Source organism: Pteropus vampyrus, unplaced genomic scaffold (assembly GCF_000151845.1).
Source record: "Pteropus vampyrus isolate Shadow unplaced genomic scaffold, Pvam_2.0 Scaffold131, whole genome shotgun sequence".
NCBI classification, from domain to species: domain Eukaryota; kingdom Metazoa; phylum Chordata; class Mammalia; order Chiroptera; family Pteropodidae; genus Pteropus; species Pteropus vampyrus.
The window spans coordinates 2,050,696-2,060,282 of NW_011888912.1; the positions used below are offsets into that span (position 1 = coordinate 2,050,696).

At 62.4% G+C, this 9,587-nt stretch overlaps 1 long non-coding RNA gene across 1 annotated transcript; it reads right to left on the reverse strand.

The window, feature by feature from the left end:
• Positions 1–964: 964 nt before the first annotated feature.
• LOC105296906 lies at positions 965–9,019 on the reverse strand. Its single transcript, XR_896305.2, has 4 exons — positions 8,781–9,019; positions 8,518–8,580; positions 1,471–8,306; positions 965–1,163 (listed from the first exon to the last, which is right to left on the reverse strand). It is a non-coding gene; the product is annotated as an uncharacterized LOC105296906 (long non-coding RNA).
• Positions 9,020–9,587: the final 568 nt, after the last annotated feature.

The window sequence follows — 9,587 nt, forward strand, 5'->3', positions numbered from 1 at the left end:
GGGAGGGGGCGGGCCCGGCCACGCCCACCTGCGGGCTCTGCACACTGCACCACGCTGGCTGACGTCACGGCGCCCAGCCGCCGCGCTGTCCCCACGCGGGCGGGGGGACCCGCACCAGCCAGGCCCGGGCCGGCTCTGTGGACCCACTGTGCGCTCGGAACTTCTCAGGGTTTTCCTATCAGCCAGATGGTAAGATGGACATGTGATCCGAGACCCCTGATAGACCGGTGCCCCCAGAGAATGGGTGGGGGGCGGGGGCTCTCACATTTGCTTGTCCTGGTGGCTCCAGACCGAGACAGACCCGTGGGCTCTGATCCTGCCCCTTCCAATTACTAGCTGAGCCCTAGGCCGAGACACTTAGCCCCTCTGGGCTTCAGGTCTGCATCTGCGAAAGGGAGTGACCCACGGGGATGCTGTGGGGGTAACGTGGGACCCCCATAGGACAGCAGGCCTTCAGCGGTGGCCCCCGTTTGTTAGATGCTCAGTAAATGTTAACTCGCTCCGACAGCGCCTGTTCCCAGAGCTGCCCCCACCTTCCCTGCTACCCAAAGGAGAATGCCCCACCCCATCCCCCAAATCAGCTGTTTTGAAACGTGGGGCCTCGGCTGGGGCTCGCGCTGCACCTCCAAGATTCAGTACATGGACATACATCTTCCACACTGGACAGGGGTCAGGGCTCAGGCCCCCAAAAGCTTCCTTTAAAACCCTCGGTTGCTGAATTAGCTCTCATCCAGGAATAAAGCCAAGCACTTTACAACCCCGAAAGTGAAGTGTTTAGATAGGTGTGTCTTGCTCTCTGCCTTCAGAAACACCTTTGGCCAGGCCCTTCCTATAAACAAGGTTCCCCAAGATTAGGATATCTCGAAGCACCCAGCCAGGGCAGGAAGAGAAACCTGGTCATTCTCGCACTGAGCCAGCGACAGACAAACAGGTTCGTGAATTAAACCCCCAGACCGCAACCGGCCAGACTCCGTAGGCTTCCCGCCCAAAGACGCTCTCAGGGGACCACGCTCCCTCCCTTCGGCTCTCGCTCAGCATTCAGGATTCTGCATCTTCCCCAGATTTTGCAGAAGGGCAAACGGCTGCACTTCCTTCTTTGGTCTGAGTTAGTCCTCAGGTGGAATTCCCCGATGAGGACAAGGCCACCTGTGCTGTGAAACGTCCTAGGGAAAGTCCAAAAAAGGAGAGTGACATCCAGTCACCCTTGGGTTTCTCCAGGGGATCTCAAAGTGCTTGTAAACAGAGAGGCTGTGGAATGCGTCATCCAAACTGGAATGCTTTTGATGGTGAATGGGATGGTGATGGGACCGGCAGACCTCACAGGTACTGCAGGCTCTGCCCAGACCACCATGACAGGGTGACTAACACGATAAAGCGAGTTTCCCGGTGCCCGTAACAATTATGTTTACACGCTACCGTAGTCTATCAAGCGTTCAATAGCACTTTGTCTAAAATGAACAATGTACATACCTTAACTTTAAAAAACGCTTCCTCGCTGTAAAATGAGCATCGTCGGAGCCTTCGGCAAGTTGTAATGTTTTTGCTGGGGGAGGGTATTACGTTCATTTTGTAAAAAAAAACACAGTGTCTGCGAAGTGCAGTACAGAAGGTATGTCTGTCTTCAGAATTCCACTAAGGCCACCGGCCTGCCCCAGGCAAACCTGGACATATGATCGCCTGCGTGTTCATCCGGAGGCGGTGCCAGAGCTCACGTTATAGGAGCTGTCCGGGCAGAGCCGGAGATAAAGGAGCCGGGCAGGTCCTGCCTCGTCGTCTGTTTTCCCAAAACTCCCACCTTTCGGTCACGCCGTGCTCTCTGCATGCTGCCGAGCCCCCAGGCGTGGGCTCGGACTGCCCGTCGGCATGTAAAGAAGACTCGGCGGGTCAGGGAGGCCTTTGAGGTGGCCGAAGGTGCGCCAGGGTCATCCGCCGCACAGACAGGGCTGAGTCCGATGTCGAAATCACAGAAACGCCATCAGTCGCTGGGAGGGCACACAGGGCGAAAGCCCCTGAGGGCGGAGATACTTCTTCGGGCTGACCTCAGTCATATGACCCTGCCCGCACTGGCCCACCCAGCCAGCAGCCCCAGCTCTGCGGGGACAGCGCGGCCAGAGCCGCTCTGTGTGGCTCTGGACAACGCGGGGCGCACGGTGACTCCGAGGCTGTGTCCAGCTCTGGGTCTGGCTCTGAGCTGTGAGGCCGTGACGAGCCGGGTTAGAGGAGGCCCTGGGCCCTCGGTCTCTGAATCCGCAGTCCCAGGGAGGGGTCCTAGAAACTCTGGGAGTTTGCAGGCGACATGAGCCTGCCGGCCAGGGGCACACACACACAGGCCAGGAATTCTGGGCGTCCATGTCGGAGGATAAAATGCTGGGAGGCAGGAAGAGGGGACACCAGCTGCAAAGGGACAGAGGGAGTGTTCCAGGGGACCCTGAAAAGTGACCCAGGAACTCACGGTCATCGAGGACTGCGAAACTGGCTGGACGCGCTGTTAGGTGACGAGGGCTCCCTCTTCCCTTCCCCTGGGCCTGGGTGTGGCGGGGCCACTTGTGCCCTGCTCCCTCTGCAGCCTCCATGCTGCCGCCTCTGAAAATAGGCCTGGCCCGTGGGATGGCTCCCAAGAGTGTGGGCAGGGACACAGGGCAGCTGGGAGCAGAAGGGGACCTGCGTGCGCCACCGGCCCGGGGAGACTGGCCGTCGGAGGCCGGAGGCTCTGGAGAGGTTCCTCTGACCGTCAGTTCCGGTCTGTGCAGCTGTTCTCCTGTCCACCTTTGCTGCTCCCACCTTCTCTGTGGTCACCTGGCCGGACAGCAGAAGTTTAAAGCAGCACAGTACATTGGACGTGACCGAGCTTTAAGCCAGACCTTGGCCGCCTCTGTCCCAACAGGCTCGGTCGACTTTCGGAGTCAGCAACCCGAAGACGAGCTCAGGAGACCGAGCCCGCTTGCTGGGAAGGTGTCAGAACGCAGGGACGTAGCTTAGCCTTTGCGGCCCACACAGCGCCTCCCGCCAGGTGCTCAGCTAGCGTTTAAGAAATTCAGCTCACAGTTGGCAGTGAAAACCAGGAGCAGGGCTGCCGCCTGCTGGCGAGGTTGGGAATGGCGCCTCCATGGCCCGGCCGCTGACTGCAGCTGCGTGAGGAAGCCCAGCCGACACATGGTTTATCCCGCAAGACCACTCGAGGCTTCCAATCTTTTCTCTCACTGGTGATGTCCTAGGTGTCCAGCAGAGAAGCCAACTGTCCTGGGACACCAGTGGGTCAGAGGCCTCTGAAGTGAGTGCAAGCTCCGTTTCGTAACTCAGGCCGCCCCCCCCCACCCCCCACTGGCAGGTGTTCTGGCCCCTGTCGTCCATCCAGACGGAGCCATGAGCACCCGCTCTGTGCCCAGCATCGTGCTGGGTGCCAGGAGTCTGACTCGGGACTTTCCGGGGGGGTGTGAGGTGAGGTGTGCACCGAACGCGGCAGAGGTGCTGGGCGGTCAGCTTAGGAGGGGACTCCTCACGGTGGGAATCGGGGACCCGCTCTGCTTGCGCCGATGCCCTGTGCTAAGGAGCTGGGCCATAAAGGGCGGCAGGCAGCTGACAGGTGGAGACAGACAGCGTTCCTGTTACTGTCGCTGGGTGACGACGAAGCTCCCCAACTTAGCAGCTGAAAACAACAGTCACTTCCTTTTCTCTCTCACGGTTCTGGGTCCCCTGAGCTCAGCCGGATGGTTCTTGCTTGGGGCCCATCACATGGGGGACCCCTACGTGTCTCTTGGTGAGGCCCCGTCCCTCACACGTGGCAGCTGGGTTGCCAGGAGGGAGGCAGGGGTCACCATCCCGCCTGCGTGACCCAGCCTCGGAGGCGCAAGGCAGAACTCCCCAGGCTGTCCCAGTTGACACCGTCTCAGAGCCCCGCCCGGCTTCAAGGAAAGGGGACGCGGACGCCACCTCCCCACGTGTGGGTGGCAAGGCCCCAGAAGGCCGTGTGGGGTGGGAGGCGGCATTCAGGCCTATTTTGGAAAACATAACCTGCCACAGGCAGGAAGGTCGATCCAGGCCATCAGGTGAGCTTTGGCTAAGATCGGTTCCTAGGGGTGAAGGATGGCCTTGGCGTCCCCACAGCAGTGGGCAGGACGTGCCAGAGGCCACGTCCAAGCCATGGGCAGGGCCCAGACCAGGGAACGACACCCCAGGAAGCTTCGGTGGTGAGAGCTAAGATATGCAGTCACATGGTGGCTGTCCATCTCGGGGTGACTCAGAAGCAGGGAGCCCTGGGGTTAGAAGCCGGGTTGTCACTGAGATGACACAAATATAACGTGAGTCGAGACAGAAAGCCGTAGGAGAATGGACACGGTGTGGCTCCAGCCACGGAGTTCGGATGCAAACACGGCGGATACGGCCGTAGGAGCGTAAAGCCGGGCACGCAGGCGACCGACACGGAGCTCCACAGAGCCTTTCCTCCGGGACGACAGGACAGAGGACGGGCTCCGACCGTGCTGTTCCATGTCCTAAACGCATGGTGTTTACGGCCGCGTGGTTAAGTTTTACCTGTCGGTTCCGTTTCTCTGGAGAACCTCGGCTCACACGACAGGCGTGTTTGCTCTGTCATTCTCTGCCCCGTGCGCCTGTCTCGGATAAATCAATGATGGGTGAGTGTTATGCGCAGGTCAGGGAAGATGAGAACCAGCCGATGCCGTGCAGTGGAGCCGTGACAGGCCGGGCACGCCTTTGCCTGGCCGACCTGGCGCTGTGTGCAGTGCAGGTGCTGGGGACACGCACGGCCGTGGAGGAGTTTAGCTGTGACTCGAAGGAAAGCTCGGGGTCCGTGCTGGAGTGGGGTACAGCCAGAGGAAGCGGATTAAAAATGAGTGGCTCGCCTCTTTCTGAGGTTTCCGGGCTAATTCGGCTGGACCCGTCGGAGTCCGGGCTCCTTCACCATTCCGGGGAACATTCTGGAAGACGTGACTCTTCCCCCTTGGGCGTGCAAAGCGATTTTTAAAATGCCCAACCAGAGATGCAAGCCCTCTGGACGTCAGCCTTCCCAGCAGCCGTCTTCCTGAGCGTAATGCCAGCCGCTCACGGAAACGGGGAGGCTGAAGCCGGGGTCATCGCCGGACCCCTGGCAGAAGGGGCTGTCGGAGCCACAGTAAATGAAACGACGGCCAGAGCGAGAGGGAGGTTGGTTTCTCTTTCTCTCTTTCCCCGCTTCTCCGGGCTCAGTGGTTGAGCTTGGCTGGTGCGGTGCTGCTCACGGCTTCCCAGCTTTAGGCTCAAGGGGCTTCCCAGCCCCTTGACTGGCAGCAGGGAGCCTTCCCAGCCACCGAGGCTGAGGACGCGCGGCTAGTCCGTGTCTCTCCGCCCGGATCCCCGTCTGGGGTTTATTCCCATCCTTCTCCGTCTCATCGGAGGAGCTCCCCGCCAGGGGCTTCTGAGCTAGGGCGTTGCTTCCCACGCCGCCCAGACGGGTTGCAAGGTTTTTCCAACGCTGCATCCTCCAGGGCGGGCTCCCCGTCCCCGCGCCCCGCCCCCTCCTCCCCGGGGCCGCAGGGAGAAAGGCGCCAGCAGGGGTCAGCAGTGCCCCGCATCTGGCTGCAGCCGCTGCCACATGCGCGCTGTCTCCGGCCGCCAGGGCCGCTTCGCGGTGTTGAGGCCTTGGCGCCGCTCTGAGCATCGCGGACTCTGGCGGCCGGGCCGGTCCCTGAACGGGGCGGGGGCGGGGAAAGCCAGCGACGCGTGATGCGGCCAACGGCGAGGCCACGTCACCATCTGGAGCTCTGCCCCGAGCTTTGATGTGCGTTGGCACACGCAGCGTGTTGCGCAGGTCTAGGTGTCGGGCGACGTGTGGCTCGGATTTGCTTTGCGGAGATGTTCGCAGAGACCTGGCGTTTCTGGGTGCGCTGTCCCCAGGCTCCCCGTGGACGGGCCAAGCGCGCAGCCGCGTGCGCAGCGTCCCACGCAGCCTCCCACGCCCCTGGCGGCGGGTGGGGAACGAGAGTCCGCCAGGGCAGCGCCAGCGGCCGAAGCCACGCACCCGGCCCTGCTCTCGTTTCTGGCCTGAGCCTCATCCAGCGCCCCGCGCGCCCCAGCCCCAGCCCTCCGGGCTGCGCTGCTCGTTCCCACAGCACCCCGCCTCCCAGGGGAGCCAGCGGGTGCCATTCAAGACTTCCGCCCTCTCCTGGCTCCTCAGTCCCCGCCCCCCCCCCAGGCGGCGGGGTGGCCAGAGGACTAGTGAGGCCTGAGGGACCGACGTGCCTCTGAAGCAGCAGAAGAGGGCCCCAGTCTGCAGCCGAGGCTCCCTGGGCCCCCGCGTGGCGTGGTGACCTGGTCGCCTTCCCACCTGCCTTCGGAGAGAACTCGGGCAAAGCCGGGCATGGCCGCCTTCCAGCAGCAGGGGGAGGGCAGCTGGCTAGGCGGCAGGTGCGAGCTCGGCGGTCCCACGGCTGCTTGGCACATCCTCTGCCTCGGCGGGCCAGCAGTCACCCACACACCTCAGACCTGCGGGGCGGGCGCAAGGGGACACTGGGAGCAGCGTCCAGAGTCCCTTGTCCTGGAAGCCCCGACGTGGGGCCCTGGCCAGCCTCATTGGCCAGCAGCTCGGGAGCCGCCCCTGGCCCCTCCTCCCGTCCTGCTGCCCAGCCGGTGGCTGCAGCCAGCTCCCCTCCGGTCCTGGCCGGCTGGCTGGCTAGCTCAGGCCTCTGCCGGGTGGAACTCGGAATCCTGGCTCCCAGCGGATGTCTGCAGGCTGGGGTGGACGGGGTGGACAGGGTGGACGGGCTTGGACAGATGGCTCCTCATGGATGCAAATGGTTTCTCGCCACTTCAGTGCCTCAAACCACAGACAGATTAGAGGGAAGGGCTCCCCGTGTGTGCTGGGCCTTGGTCCAGAGCCTCCCCTGCATCTTCTCATCAAGCCCCGCCCCCACTAGCCAGGCATGGGGCATGGGGCGGCTTCTGTTTAATGGGAAGAGGCCAGCGTTCTGGTCATACGCTTAGGATGCAGTGAAACTGGGCTGCGGCGGTGACTCCAAAGCCTGTTCTGCGTCCCCGGGTGCACGGCCCGGGCCCCAGACCCTCTTGGCTCCTATTCTGGCCCCGCCCACCTTCACCTATAAAATGGAGGTGAAAATGACCCCTGTTTCATAGGGGCACTGCCAGGATTCCGCAGGTTGACATACGTACAGACAGCGCATAGAACAGCGGTGGGCACGGGCAGTGCTGCTTGAGCGTGGACTGTCACCGCCTCCGGCATCGCCACAGCCAAGCCAGGCTTCATGGGGGGGAGGGACGTTCGTTCCCGCCAATCCCACCCCTCCCCTCTCGGCCCCTTAGAGAAATAGCTCTCTTCAAAAGCCATCTCCGGAAAAACACTGTGATGGGTTTCAGCTCCTCTCCCTTCCTGGTGACCGACACAGAGGGAGGGACACCTCTTCATGACGAGGCGGGGACTCGCTCGCTCTCGTGGAGCTCTCATTACGGCACCTACAGACTCTTCTCCCAGGTCCTCGTAAGCTCGGGCAGTCGACGCAGAGGGCCCTTCTTACCGGGGGCCCTGAGACCAGGCTTGCAGCCTGAGGGGCCACATAGGGGACTACGCCATCCGGGCATGAAGCCCCCTGCTGGTTAATGAATGGAGCTGCAAAGGACAAGGCGACCAGTGGACGCGGAGGTCCATCACTCAGACACGCTTTTCGAGCACGGAGCCCATACCCGGACTGCCCGGGGCTGTGTGGGGAGGAGGGACAGGGGCAGGAGCAGTGCCCTGCGCGATAACCTCACTTTGCTCATAGTTGCGGGGAACCGTGTAAACCCCTTTCTCCTCCATTATCTCACCGAACCTTCCCCGGAGCCTTGCTGGTGGCTAGTGTTGTCCCCTGTTGTCCCCTGGGCATCGACACCCCCTTTTACTGATGAGCAAACTGAGGTGACGCGCTCCAGCAAGCAGCTGCCCTGCAGCATGCCTCTGGTGTTTTTCCGCTGTGCGGGGGGCGGGGGGGGGCGCTCCCTGGACTCTGCCTCAGAGGCGTTAATAATGTTTATTAAACGCCCAAGAAAATAGAGCGACGTGCTGTCTTCACATCCTGTCTTCACGGTCCCTCCCGGGCCTCATGGAAGGAGGTCTGATGGCAGGGCCCCTAAGGAAGCCAGCTGGGCCTGAAAATGTCACTGACTCCACTTCCTGGGGCTCCCGAAGGCCACCTCGAGCCCCATCTGAACAGCTATGGGGCAACAACAGGTTCCAGGCTGACGTATTAAAACCCACTTGTCACTTCGACTTCAGTCCTCTGGCTGACAGCCTCTTGTCCCCACTGGAGACTGGCTCTAAGCTGTGGGTGGAGGAGGGGGCCAGGGAAGCTGTCGAGTGTGTTGGGGTGTCTCAGGGGCACCTTCTGGGTGAGCGGGTGGGGGCAGGGACACAGTGCGTGGCCCAGTCCCCTGCATGAGCCCAAATATCACTGTTTCCATCCCTCCCCAACCACGTCACTCCCCAGCAGCCCCCCCGCCCCCCCCCTCCCGCAGCCAGGCCCTCGCCTTTACCTCTTATTGATTTTCACATTTAAGGAAAATCCATTTGCTTGATTCAGAGCAACTGAGTCATCGCTATGTTGGGAGGAAAACCACTCAGACCGGGCACTCGGCGTAGGCCCCTTGGGGGTCGGGCGGGGTCCAAGGCTCCCCACCAGCCCCTCCCGGCTCCTCTCTGCGGCTCCCGCCCACCAGCCCTCTTTCCTTCAGAGCCTCGCACCCCACCGCGCCGCCGCATTCCTTCCCTGGCCCCCCCCCACCTGTTCTCACGCTACCGTATTTGGCTCCTGGTACTTTTTACTGTTGGAGGTTTGTGGTGGGGACACTGAAGCAGGGTCAAGGGGACCTGCATGACCAGCCGGCCCTTCATAAAAGGGACAGAAACACAGATTGTGGGATGGATGACCTTTAACCCTTACAGGGTACAGCTTTGGCCTTCTTCCTGTTCTGGGTAGCACCCAAGGTAGGGCCTTGTGTCCCCCCCCCCACCCTCCCCTCCCCCGCCCCGCACCGGTGCGGGCGGGGACCTGTGTCCAGCTCTGATCAGTAGGGAACTTCCTCAATGTCACTGTGCGTTCACTGTCTCGTGTCCCGTGGGTCCACAGGCACTGTGACCTGGGTGGGGGCTCATTCTGGCTCAGCCCCCACTGGCTGATATTGCTGGCCAAGGGATCAGAAGTCCCGGGGAGGAGGCATCTTCTGTCCCTCAACCCCGACCTCCGATCCCAGGGCCCCGGAAGTAAAGCAGCCCCGCGTTGGGCAGCTGAGAAGTCCGATCCCAATGGCTGGGTGCCCCTCTTCCGCAGGGCGCCGGCCACCTGATCGGCTCGCTCCTCCCGCAGAGCCTGGAGGCCCCCAGGCCGGGCGGCAGGGTGGGTGCCTGCACCCCGGAGAGGCTGCGCCACTCACAGGGGCCCCCCCCTTCCTTCATCTCCCAGGGTCCGGTCATTTCCTCTCCCCCTCCGCCCACTCCCACGGCCCTTTAAGGAGCCGGGGCCGAGGCGGAGTCCGGAAGTGGGGGGAAGTCACGCACTTTGCTGAGCACCTACTGCCGCCCGCGCGCCGGGGCCCCCCTCCGCGCG